This window comes from Triticum aestivum, chromosome 4B, assembly GCF_018294505.1.
Source record: "Triticum aestivum cultivar Chinese Spring chromosome 4B, IWGSC CS RefSeq v2.1, whole genome shotgun sequence".
Taxonomy (NCBI): domain Eukaryota; kingdom Viridiplantae; phylum Streptophyta; class Magnoliopsida; order Poales; family Poaceae; genus Triticum; species Triticum aestivum.
In genome coordinates, this window is record NC_057804.1 from 362,695,478 (window position 1) to 362,709,321 (window position 13,844).

The window sequence follows — 13,844 nt, forward strand, 5'->3', positions numbered from 1 at the left end:
AAAATACTTAGGCACGGTACATTAACTCTCATCTCGTTTCTTGTTTCGTGACATATCAACCAATAAGAGATGTGGGCCATGCATGCCTTAAATGACTTAAGACTACCAAACACGACATGCAGTGATTAGTTCATTGCATGCAATGTTATTAATTAGCAAAAAATATTAAGTTCTCTCGTTCTACCCTTCACCTTGGTCACGGTGCGCAACCTACGATGACTTACACACCTAGACGGAGGGAGTAGAAAAAATGTTTCTCTCTCATCACACGAGAATCGAGACCCATAACATTCAACATATGGTCTCCTTATTTTTTTTTACATGCACTTAGGTCACTATCAATAACATTCAACATATGGTCTTCTTATTTTTTTTACGTGCACTTAGGTCCCTCCCAATGCTCCATCTTATACAGGTGCTAAGACTGCCATGTAAGAATAAAGATGATGTGACAAGTTAATTAAGAGAAGAAAGATGGGTGCAATGACCCCAGAAAGAAAAACATAGGAAAAACACTTAAATGAAAGAAGCCGATCAATGCATAGATAACTTTACTTGCTAAATCGTTAAATGAAGGATGCTTACGTACAAGTTAACCACCTTTGCATTGGAAACTTTAGTTGCTTAACTCTTTAATGTGCTTAGCACCTCATCTTAGCACTAATGCATTGCATTGGAGAAGGTCTTAGCTCATTGAAAGTAGGGTAACTAAAGAGGAGATAGATAATTTGCTTGCATCTTTTCAATGCATTTTCTATTCCACTTCATAATCTGTTATAAAAATATCTATATGCACACTTATTTAAGATCTTTGGGAGTATGTAGTACTTACTCCCTCTGCCCCAAAATAAATGTTTAAATTTTCGTAGTATTCCCTCAGTCTCAAGTTTATATTGACTTTAGTACAAAATTGAGTCACTTATTTTGAGATAAAAAGAGTATAACTTCATATTAAAGTTTTAAAAATTAAGACACTTATTTTGGGATGAAAGAGTACAATCCTACCGGCTAAGTAAGAATTCTTCAGGAGTGCACTTACGCGACCTGGTTATCCTCTTAGAAAATCAATACCATAGGGTAAGAAAGGAGGTTCATGACACCGAGTATCCAAATAGGGTCAAAATTTTGGGACACTGAGATTCCAGGTCAAAACTCTAGCTGCACATTCAATTACACAACTAGTATATGCAACGCTCAGAAGGGTAAAAAAGAGAGAAGAAACCAGCCTTCATTTGGTCATTCACGGAGGCCTTTTTCTGTATAAACCCAGCCAATCCCTGCACTAAAAGTATACTACTCGCTCAGCTATGTACACTCTCTCGCTTCCAAATGAAGCGTGGTAACATCTGGTTCTAGTTTCATCTGCCTGCTTTGACAAAGTAAAGGGAACCAAGACCTGACTGCTCCCAAAACATTTCATCCATTGGTGCTTTCCAAAATTGTCTCAGCTTCAGTGGAGATGAAGGTCAACTGTGCATCACGACTACACTAGCACTCAAGAATTAATTGACATCAGCCAAGAACGCCAAGCGGATCATAACTACACCCAGCAGACCAACCAAGAACGCCAAGAATCATCTCAACACTGGAGCATGCGCTCACCTGCAATTATGCCGTCGACTTAGGTTGAATATACACACTTGTAAAGAAACACTAATATATACAGGTCAGCCAAGGGAGTATACCACATTCTCATCAGTTCCCTCAAAATGGAAAAGCAGCACACCCATTCCTCTTCTGTTATCTCTCTCTGCCTGAAAATTGCAACTTAGATGGTCAAACACAAAACAGTAGATATGGAGATGATTGCCAAATGCAATTACAAGGACCAAGGGATTAGTTAAAACTAATAAATTAAGAAAATGGCGTGTTGTACTTGATACCTAATTTGCACACACAGAAAGAACTATCTAAAATTATTGAGGGAAATTCAGTCCACCTACCACACAGGAACATATGGTGATTCCGCAAGCTGTCAAAGCCGAAGTGACTTCAGCCATCATCCCTGTGCATCCCAAAAATTAATTGACATGGTTTTACTAATATTTGCAATGAAAGTTCAATAACATAGATCCATAATAAATTGCGAAAAATAGATACTGCAAGTTAATTGATGCTTCAACTAATTAATGTATCCATTTGAGGAAGCGTCTGTTTCAGGAGCATAAACAAACAGTTAGGCATGGGCACGAAATGGAGATGAACATAGTTGCAGTGAAACTTGGCATTACTCTCTGAACGTACATTGTAGACACTAGTAATGCATTTTCAGTTTAGTAAAAAAGTTTGATGGTAAAGGGGTATTACCTTTTCGATCAACACACACTATGCAAAGCCATTGGATAGAGTTGCCTTCTGTATTGTGCCAAGAGGAAATTTTACCGCATTTCCAATTATCCAAACTAGCAAAAACTTCCTTATAGGCTGGGACGCCAGGGCGCATGAAGTCAGTGGAGCTATCACCTCGAACTGTTGAACCATTAATTTTGATGCCTAGTTCCTTGACAGTTTTGTTGTGCTTCCCGTTAATCTTTGGCGTGTGAACGTTGTTAACTGGTAAAAAGCCATCGCTATTTTTATTCACAAAGGATAACTTGTTGGAACTTAATATCTTCTGCCAATTGAATTTATGGTCATCGTTTTGTGTGGTTGGAATTAACTGCTCACTGTCACTTTCATCTTCAAGATCAGCGACAAAGTTATTAACTGCATCCGCCGTTATTTCAGCAGCAGAAAGAGCAGCTTGCTCCCTTAAGAACTGAATATGCACACGATTAGTTACTACAGCCATCTAATAATGTAAGAAATCAATGATGATTATACCTACTTTCATAATTTTGTGCCTAGCACTGCGGGTTTTGGCATGTTGCAGCCACTGCTGATGACGCTGGAATGCATATTTACTGGACAATTTCTGCAACAAGACAAAAGGGGGGGGGGGGGGAATATGTGTGTAAGTCGAGTTTACCCAGATACTCAAGAGATAACGTATGTGTGTCAATGTCAATACATACTGCCATGAAATCCTATTGCTGCAGTATAGATCTGTCTGTAGCAATTCAACAATTTGGCAGCTCAACTACAAGTGAAGAATATGAGACTACAAATTTTTTAGTTAGATGGTTATACAATTGAATTAATTTCAGAACCACAATTTATGAAATTTATATTTGGGGAACAAGATTAAAGGGGGGCTTAGCCTTCTGATTATGGCAATTTTTCATTACTAAGCCTATCTCAACCAAATATAAGACGAAGAATACACTACTAAATTTGTCAGAATAATATAACAGAAATAAATCATGCATCTGTGTGAGAAATACTAACATCGTAAGTTATTATCTCCACTACTTCAGCGTTCGCAAGTGCATGGATTGGTGAAACTAGATTACCATTCACCTGAAAAAAAAGAGCATGAGCACCCTCGTGATTAATTGTTAAATCATACTACTAATGTTTCCACAACTAACCTTTGCTGCTACCATTTTATTGCCGATTTCTGTATGGATCAGATATGCATAATCAATCACAGTGGCCCCTTTAGGCAGGTTTTTAATCTGAGAGTGAAAATATAGTTAGCCAAGTGCCAAACCCAAAGAAAAGCTATGCTCTCCAGGTTCAGTGACTACCTCGCCTTTAGGTGTAAACACGAAGACACGGCTTCCCAGAAGATCTCTGGTAATAGTATCCACAAATTCCCTAGAGCTCATGTTACCAACAAACTCTTCTTGCCATTCACGGATTGCATTCAGCCAACCAATCTATGGGAGATGACAAATAATTGGAGGATTTTTTTTAGTCAAGCGAGGTAAAAGAAATAATGTGAACTGCAATAAGCTTTAACAAACTACTGTAATTATACTAAGTAATAAAACATATACCCTCAGAGCAAAGCCTGTATTGTTAAGACAGATCACTTTCCCATCTAAATTTCTTCCACTAGATATTCCAGGACAAACAGGTCCTGAAACCACCCCTCTTCCACTGTAGTGTGCAGCAATGCCTCTTTCTGCTATCAGATCCATATCCTCTGTTCTTATCTGCAATACAGTTGGAGCATAATTTGTGTCTTAAAATCAATCTTATACTTTCTCCAGCTTAAATTGCTAAGAGTAGGGAACATTACCTGAACTTCCAAATGGAACATACTCTCATTAAGAAACGGTATCACTGTAGTATGTAGACTTTGATAGCCATTAGGCTTTGGAGTTGCAATATAATCTTTAACCTATCAGGCATAGCTGAGTTTTAGAAAAATGATAGAAGCAGAGTAAGTCAAAACGACATTGAATAACAGAGGGCGCATAACTCACAGCTTGAGGTATAGGTGTCCATATGCCATGAACAAGACCAAGGACATGGTAGCAGATCTGAATTGTATCAAACATACTTGTGCATCAGCGATAAATTGACTGCATAAACAAGATAATACTTAGTATATAATATTACCTGTTGTGCGGTAAACAGTGGCCCAACACCATTGCAGGATTTTGGTTTTATGATGATCCGCAGCTGAACAATATAAAAACATGTTTTACTGAGAAATTGATAAGATGATAAACTCAGCAGGAATAATCACCTATAAAGATATTCAGAACATCGTACCTGAGCAACCTGATTTACCTCATTTAATGAACTCTTGGATTTGAGAGCGGTTTTATAAATGCTGCAAGATGATCCAAACAATCAACAATCCACCAACAAAACAAATCTTACAGCCTATTTCAAACATGGAACCTCGTAATAATTACCTTCTAATAAGACTACACATTGTTTGATTTTTCGGTTGTAAAATGTAAATGAGAGGTCAGCTGAACAAAAGATCATGCAGCAGCAAAAACCAATTTCCTTAACTGTGCCAATAATGCGATACAGTGGCAAAACAAATTATTTTTCCTTTTTATAATAAACAGAGAAATTGTGTGGCGACTAGTATGCCCCCTCGAAATTCGTTTTTTCAAAAGAAACAGGCCATAGAACAATAAGCTAAGCACATCTATATCATATACAGAAATTGCATCACTAAGTAGACATAGAGACTCTGCAATCTAAATGCTCATCTAATAAAATAAACTTATCATAACCAAGGTAAAGTCTAAAGACATCGCTCATTTTACTATGGAGTAGCATGTTTGCTCTACCTGTAAAGTTCTTTACACACTGAGCGCACTTCTGTTTCAACACTCACAAGATCAAGAAATTGATCCTCAGCAATTTTTTGCTTTAGGATTTTATTTGCCTGGAATTGAAAATCGCAGAAGTCAAGAAACATAATTCAACACTAAATGCAAAAACATGTTAGTGTGCAATATCAAAAGAGAGAACCTCTTCCAATTCTTGTTCATGGGCTTTGAAGATATCATCAACTCTTTTCCTTAGTTCAGCGAAATCACCAGGATTCATGTACATGAAGGACAGATACTCTAACTCAGACTGCAATGTTAAGTGTTAGTCATCAAATGGAATAACCAAACAACCAAGACTGCACAGAGTTAAGAATCAGATGGCACTGTAATATGCTTCCTTGAGATAACATAAACATTATTCACATTGCATGGATCTACAGAGTATGACACATACAAAAAAAATGCACAAGGGCACATTTTTTAACACTGTAATATACCATGTATAAACATCTGCTTTATATATAAGATAAGGGAACATATTTCTTTGGCCCCTTGACTTTGGCAGTAGGTCAATTGAAGTCCCCCAAAGCCACCATCACAGGGAACAAATATTCTGGTTTAAAAAAAACAAGGAGCTGGTGCTTGGGTTTGTAATTGAACTTGAAGGTCAACTGAGAGTCCCCCAATACATTTGTATAATCAAGTTTGCGGTGAAATAAGCAAAATCTAACATTTCAACAGAGGTAAAAGCAAACATTGAAAAGTAGCAAAGTAGAATGTACTGTTCAAAACAACATATCAGTAACATAAAAGAAGTATCACCGTAATGAAATTAGTTGGACCATGCACAACAATAATGGCTATCATTTAAGGCGATTTCATCAAAAGTACCTTTATTTGATACATCCCGAGAAGTTTTGCTAGGGGTGCAAAAACCTGCAGCGTCTCCATGGCGATAGCATACTGGAAAAGGCAGTGCTTACAATAAGATGGCACTGAGTTACAGTGAGATCTTATACCAATGAAAATAAGAACATACCTGCTTGTGCTGAGGCATATGTGTAAGAGTACGCATGTTATGCAACCTGTCTGCCAGTTTCACAATGATTACACGAACCTGCGGAAAATTATTATTTCATTTTAATGGGAAACTAGACTTCAAAATGCTGCCGCTGAAACATTCTATATGGGATAAATACCTCTTCTGTCATTGCAAGAAACATCTGTCTTAAGTCTTCAGCTTTGACATCTTGTTTTGAACTACCCTCATTTTTGCATTGAAGTTTCCCTAGCTTAGACACCTGTATTTGTGATTAAATAGGTTTATGATTGCAGTGAAAATATATTAAGATCATATAAGTTCTACAGTTAGTAGTACAATAGAAAATGTGAACAGGTGAGATGAAAAGTATACCTTTGTTTCCCCTTCAACAATACGACTTACTGTTGCCCCAAACTCATTTTGGATTGTTTCAAAAGTAACCATGTCAGTATCTTCAACAGTGTCATGCAATAAACCAGCAGCGATTGATTCCCAGTCAAGTTCCTAGTTATGTCCATAGAGTAGAGCACAGCCTGACTTCATTATGTTCATACTAGGATACTTGAGAAAAATATGCCATTACAGGTTCAATGATATACTAATACTCACGTGCTCCCCAAGAATACGAGCAACTTCAACAGGATGAATGATGAAAGGTTCCCCACTCCGGCGTTTCTGCCCATTATGTGCTTCATATGCTAACTGCATTAGACAATAAACTATCATGACACGGACTCTTGATGCATTCTCGGAGGAATCAGCCAGAATATTATTCAGAAGCACATGGAAGAGCAATATCAGATGTATTACCTCTAAAGCGTCATGTACGAAGTTCAACTCTTCAGGTTGAAGGTACGAGATAGCTGGTCTGAGACTCTGTTATGTAACAGCATTAATAGTTAACATGCAATAAAAAAATTCAACCTTGCCTCGAACAAAAACAAATATTTAGTTGCATTTCAGGAGGGATCCTTGAACATTAAATATGCCAAACCAAGAATAACAACAACCGTGCTACCAAGTCAGTGTTTACCTTGGATGCTTTCACGTTTCTAAAAATATGAAGAAAAATGTTGCTTATTTTTTTCATTATTGTAATGTAAAATGTGTCAACAAGATTAAGGAAGTGCATGTGGTGTTACAGTAGTAAGGCACCAAAAGGCTATTTGATTTTATTGTATATGGTCGGAGCCTAGTAGGACTGCTTAGGTAGCTGGAACATAGGGTCCCTGACAGCTAAGTTACGGGAGCTAGTTGACACAATGGTGAAGAGAGGTATTGATATCCTATGCGCCCAAGAAACCAAATGGAAGGGACAGAAGGCGAAGGAAGTGGAGGATACCGGCTTCAAGTTGTGGTACACGAGGACAGCTACCAATAGAAATGAAGTAGGCATCTTGATCAACAACAGCCTCAAGTATGGACTGGTAGACGTCAAGAGGCAAGGGGACCAAATTATCATGGTCAAGCTGGTAGTCGGGGACTTAGTTCTCAATGTTATCAACACGTATGCCTCATAGGTAGGCCACAGTGAGAGCACCAAGAGGGAGTTCTGGGAAGACCTGGAGGACATGGTTAGTAGTGTACCTATTGGCGAGAAGCTCTTCATAGGAGGAGACCTCAATGGCCACATAGGTACATCTAAGACAGGTTTTGAAGGATGGGCGCCTTGGCTATGGCATCAGGAATCAAGAAGGAGAAGATGTCTTGAGCTTCGCTCTAGCCTACGACATGATCGTAGCTAACACCCTCTTTGAAAAGAGAGAATCCCATCTAGTGACTTCTAGTAGTGGTCAACACTCAAGCCAGATTGATTTCGTCCTCTCGAGAAGAGAAGACAGGCGTGCTTGCCTAGATTGTAAGGTGATACCAGAAGAGAGTGGTGTCCCTCAACATAAGCTTGTGGTGGCTGACTTCCGCTTTTGGATTCGTGCCAAGCGGGATAAGCGCGCCAAAGTCGCTAGAATGAAGTGGTGGAAGCTCAAGGGGGAGGCAGCCCAGGCTTTCAAGGAGAGGGTTATAAAAGAGTGCCCTTGGGAGGAAGGAGGTGATGCAAACAATATGTGGATGAAGATGGCAACTTGCATTCGTAAGGTGGCTTCGAGGAGTTTGGTGTGACCAGGGTAAGTAGAAGCTAAAGATACATGGTGATGGAACGACGATGTCTAGAAGGCTATTAAGGAGAAGAAAGATTGTTTCAGACACCTACACCACCTACACCTAGATAGGAGTGTAGATAACATAGAGAAGTACAAAGTGGCAAAGAAGGCTGCAAAGCGAGTTGTGGGTGAAGCAAGGAGTCTGGCATTTGAGGACCTCTACCATCGCTTAGACACGAAGGAAGGCAAAAGGGACATCTATAAGGTGGCCAAGATTAGAGAGAGGATCCGTTTCGAAAAAAAAGATTAGAGAGAGGAAGACGAGGGATGTCAATCAAGTCAAATGCATCAAGATCAGATCCTGGTGAAGGACAAGGAGATCAAGCATAGATGGTGTTAGCACTTCAACAAGTTGCTCAATGGAGAGAATGAGAGCTCTACCACTGAGCTGGATGACTCCTTTGATGATACCAGCAAGCGTTTTGTGCGTCGAATCCAGGAATCTAAGATCAGGGAGGCTTTAAAGGAGGCAAGGCGATGGGCCCTGATTGTATCCCCATTCATGTGTGGAGAGGCCTCGGAGACATAACGATAGGATGGGCAACTAAGCTTTTCAACATCATTTTTCAAGTAAACAAGAATGGATACGAAGTATATTAGTACCAATCTTCAAGAAGACAAGAACAATGAAGAAGTTGTACTAATTACCATGGAATTAAGCTGACGACCAAACAATGAAGCTACGAGAGAGTCATTGAGCACCGCTTAAGAGGAATGACAAGCGTGACCAAAAATCAGTTTGGTTTCATGCCTTGGAGGTCAACCATGGAAGCCATTTTCTTGGTACGACAACTTATGGAGAGATAAAAGGAGAAAAAGAAGGACCTACATATGGTGTTCATTGACTTGGAGAAGGCCTACAACAAGATACCACGGAATGTAATGAGGTGGGCGTGGGCCCTGGAGAAACACAAAGTCCCAACAAAGTACATTACCCTCGTCAAGGACATGTATGATAATGTTGTGACAAGTGTTCAAACAAGTGATGGCGACAGTGATGAGTGATGACTTCCCGATTAAAATAGGACCGCACCAAGGGTCAGCTTTGAGCCCTTATCATTTTGCCTTGGTGATGGATGAGGTCACAAGGGATATATAAGGAGATATCCCATGGTGTATGCTCTTTTAGGATGATGTGGCGCTAGTCAACGATAGTCAAACAAGGGTTAATAGAAAGTTTGAGCTATGGAGACAAACTTTGGAATCGAAAGGTTTTAAGCTTAGTAGAACTAATTGAGTAAATGAGGTTCGGTTTCGGTACTACTAGGCACGAGGAGAAGGATAGCCTTGATGGGCAAGTGGTACCTCAGAAAGAGACCTTTCAATATTTGGGGTCAATGTTGCAGAAGGATGGTGATATCGATGAAGATGTGAGCCATCGAATCAAAGCCGAATGGATGAAGTGGCTCCAAACTTCTGGCGTTCTCTATAACAAGAGAGTGCCACAAAAGCTAAAAGGCAGGTTCTATAGGAAGGCAATTCGACCCTCAGTGTTGTATGGCGCTAAGTGTTGGCCGACTAAAAGGCGACATGTTCAACAGTTGGGTGTAGCGGAAATGCTCATGTTAAGACGGATGTGTGGCCACACAAGGAAGAATCGGGTCCGGAATGATGATATACATGATAGAGTTGGGGTCTGATTGAAGCGAAACTTGTCGAACATTGTCCGAAATGGTTTGGGCGTACACAGGGCAGGCTCCTAAAGTTCCGGTGCATGGCGGACAGTTAAAGCATGCTGATAATGTCAAGAGAGGTCAGGGTAGACCAAACTTAACATGGGAGGAGTCCATAAAGAGAGATCTGAAGGGAGTGGAATATCACCAAAGAACTAGCCATGGACAGGGTGCGTGGAAGTTAGCTATCCACGTGCCAGAACCATGAGTTAGTTTCGAGATCTTATGGGTTTCAGCTCTAGCCTACCCCAACTTGTTTGGGACTAAAGGCTTTGTTGTTGCTGCTGTTGTATAGGCTGGGATACTTGCGAAACAACAAGAGAAATGACAACAAACATTATATTCATTAACATACTATCATGAAATGGTCATAAAGCTAGTGAGCAAATAAAATGTTGATAGAGCAAAGCAATTAACCATAATCTTAAGCTGGTTTTAGAATAAGAGGCATGTGAACATGACTAGTACAAACTAATACACCAAAAATGAGCAAAGAGTGTTGAGCTTTTTGGTTTGTTAGCACACCTCCCACAACGTTTCTGGAGAAACAAGGTCAAACGGTCCTGACGAATAGCAGGAAACCCTCCACATTGATTTCACAGGAGTTGACCAATATCTGTTTTTTTTTCCGAGGAAACAAAACTAGCTGATGAACCATGGCCCAACATTCCTTTGTTGATGTCTTCTGCCCAGGTGATGTGCAGTAACTGGAAATAAAAGGCGATAACTATTAAGGAAAGAATCATTATAATATTTCAAATTTAACCAATGCGCACAGTGACCAACTATCGGTATGAGAAGTCAGATACTCGCAAAATTAACTACTTCAGTATTAGTATCAGCACCATTGGATGTCAGCCAGTGTCTAGATGCTTTGTCTTTAGTTTATGGTAGCTAAGAAGTAAGAACATGCTCTTCTGGATAGACATGTGCCTTAGATTTTGCTGTTGTTGGGTGATCTCGATGTATGAACCTTTCCACTCGTTCAGATTATCTTGAATTTTAACTCTTTCACTGCGGTCTAAATGAAACAAGAGATTAGCCTGATTGCTCTAAGGAATAACAATTCCTCCGTCTGCTACCAATCTGTTTCTCACTTTAGAATATGCGAGATCAAACTTCTAAAATTCCACACCTAAAATACACAAAAGTACTCGGTCTGACAACACAAAAGCTAATTAGTACTCCCTCTGTCCCAAAATTCTTGTCTTAGATTTGTCTAGATACGGATGTATCTAATACTAAAACGTGACTGATACATCCGTATTTAGACAAATCTAAGACAAGAATTTTGGGACGGAGGGAGTATATTTCAAGCAAATTTAGTTCCATAATGTTATCATATAAACACCATGAATATGTTATGTTAAAGTCAGTAGTCAAAAGATGAGAATCTGACGTGTGTCAATTTCTGAAAAGATGTCCACTTGCAATAGAATGGACACTCTTATCTTGTGAACAAGATGGGAGAGCTAAGAAAATAATAGTGGGGTGGCAGGCATTAAGCCTGTATGAGTACATACAATCTGTATGCCAATGGTGGACAATCCAAAGGGCATAGTGCATACAAGAGATTACAGGTTGTGAAATTGACAAGGTGATTACAGAACACATATTTCCATAGCGCAAGTCATTTTGAATACATTAGCAGCAATTGATCCTAAATGAGTTTGCTGATGGAGACTAGATGTACATGATAATGGAACACATAAGGAAATAACCTGTCATACAAATGGGATTTAATTTTTTTCCCTTGAGACAAGGTACTTCACAATGGCCCTTGACCCAAAGGCTAGAGGTATCAACCTTGGTTTTGATATTTCGGATCAGTAATTTCACTAATTCCACCAAAATGGGGTAAACCACTAATATCCATTGCCACTCGATTATTAAAAACCTAAAGTAGCAGAGATACCGAATTATTATCAACAGCACAGCTATATAGCAGAATCTCTAACGAGTAGGAGCAACACACCGTGTTGTTGTTACTCTGCCGTGGGCGACCTCGCCGCCTCCCGCCGCCTACGGCTTCAGCGTGGCTACAGGAGGAGCACTGCGTGGTGCTGGCAAGCGCGCCGGTGAGCGCGCGTGGAGCGTTCCAGGCGCAGGAGAGCACGCTGCATTCGTAGGGCCTCCCAGCTCCTCCGCCCCCCTTCCACAAGGCCCTGCACGAGCTCGCGCACTCCAGCGACGACGCTACACGACATGAACAAAACAAAAATCAGGCTCCAAAAGCAGAATTTCTCCCCCAAAAAACCTAGGCGGGGCAAGAGGAGAGGCTTAACCGAATTGCAGGTTTAACGAGGAGAGAGCCTACCAGACAGAGCGGCCGTCGGGGGTTGCATGGCGCGGCGGCGGCCAGTCTCATCGGCGGCGCCGCGGCCGGCGAAAGGGGGCCCTCTTCGTGGACCCGGGCTCCGGCAGGGCGCGAATTGGGCGAAACTCGGCGAGCGGTGGAGATCGAGAGGGGGTTTGCCGGTGGGGAGGAGGAGGAGGGAGGAGGCGAGACGGGGAAGAAGAAGGGATAACAGGGGACGGAGGCCACACAAAGGCCGCGGCCGTGGTGAAGTAAAATAGGGCTGTCTGTGCGAGAGGGCTGGGTTGGAGGCTGGAGCTTTACCTCTGCCAGTCTCAGATTCTACTTTCGATTTCCCTATGATTTCTTTTCTATTTTGTTCTTGGGGGTTTCTGATGATTTTTTCTGGTTTCGCGGCAGGAATGGCGTGGATCACTGGATCGTAATGCTTCCCTCTCCACTAGTAAGTGCTCGTGGCCTCGACTTTCCGCTCCTCTTGGTATAAAAAGGTGATTCTGGTTGTGCGCAAGGAATTCATCGGAGTTCTCTTTCGTGCGTGTTATAGTCGTGAACATTGATGGCGGGCAGAGTGATGAAGTGCGTGTAGTGCACGTCTAGCTCGTGAGTGCTGTGGTATTTTGGGCATGTACAATGCATAGCCTTAAGGTGATGCCTCGCATGCCATATAGGATCGGATATGACGTAAAGTAGGTTCGGATAGGGAAGCGGGATCCTCTCCAGGAGGCGGGTGCTTGAAAAGAAAAAGTGTGGTCCGGTGACAAAAGTTGAAGAGGTTGAAGTGAAAAGTAGAGATGCATGTGTACTAGAGTCTTTATTTTTTATTTCTTAATGAGGTCCACTAGTGGTAGCTTGCATTGGGAAGAAAAAATAAATGTAGATGCCTCAAATTACTTTTTGTCATGAGGCATATGTATCCATATGCCACCATTGTACATGCCCTTATGCGTGCATATATGTTATTTTTATTTGTCTCAACTTCTTCTAACATGTAGAGATATGTTAGTAAAAAGGTATGGCGAAATATTTGGGATGATGATCCCTGCGACAATTGTTTGTATTCATATGCATTTTGGGAGAAAGGATTTGCAGCACGAGGCGAGGAACCCAGACTATGGGCCATCTGATTGCTTCGCAATTCGGAAATTGGATTGGTTTTTGCATGTGCTTTAACCCTTAATTATTTTATTAGATGGGGTCCATACATGGCAACTTTTTTATAGTGTTACCCATCCCACCCCGCATATTTTTTTGGGAAAACTATAAAAACTTGATAAAACAAATGATAAGTTTAACAAGTTTCAAATACTAAAATTTAAAACATACACCCTAAACCCTGAAACCTTATAAAAGGACATTGGTAGAACTTGATGAAACTTGGTAAAAAGATATAATAGATTCATAGTGAAGTGTTTAAAAACATATCCAAAAGTGGTATTCTTTCAAAGCCCTCGTCACAAAGAATACGAAGATGCAAATGCACAAAATAAACTTTTGGTTCAAAAGATATAACAGATTCATATTTGAAAG

At 40.5% G+C, this 13,844-nt stretch overlaps 1 pseudogene across 1 annotated transcript; it reads right to left on the reverse strand.

The window, feature by feature from the left end:
- Positions 1-1,112: 1,112 nt before the first annotated feature.
- Positions 1,113-12,706, reverse strand: LOC123092187 (putative GTP diphosphokinase RSH1, chloroplastic; annotated as a pseudogene). The gene is made up of 24 exons (XR_006444394.1): positions 12,318-12,706; positions 11,976-12,196; positions 10,526-10,707; positions 6,979-7,044; positions 6,778-6,870; positions 6,541-6,672; positions 6,326-6,427; positions 6,166-6,243; positions 6,018-6,089; positions 5,326-5,433; positions 5,142-5,239; positions 4,606-4,666; positions 4,450-4,512; positions 4,314-4,370; positions 4,127-4,228; positions 3,882-4,040; positions 3,630-3,761; positions 3,471-3,557; positions 3,328-3,399; positions 2,828-2,914; positions 2,308-2,758; positions 1,944-2,005; positions 1,686-1,754; positions 1,113-1,602 (listed from the first exon to the last, which is right to left on the reverse strand). The product of XR_006444394.1 is annotated as a putative GTP diphosphokinase RSH1, chloroplastic (transcript).
- Positions 12,707-13,844: the final 1,138 nt, after the last annotated feature.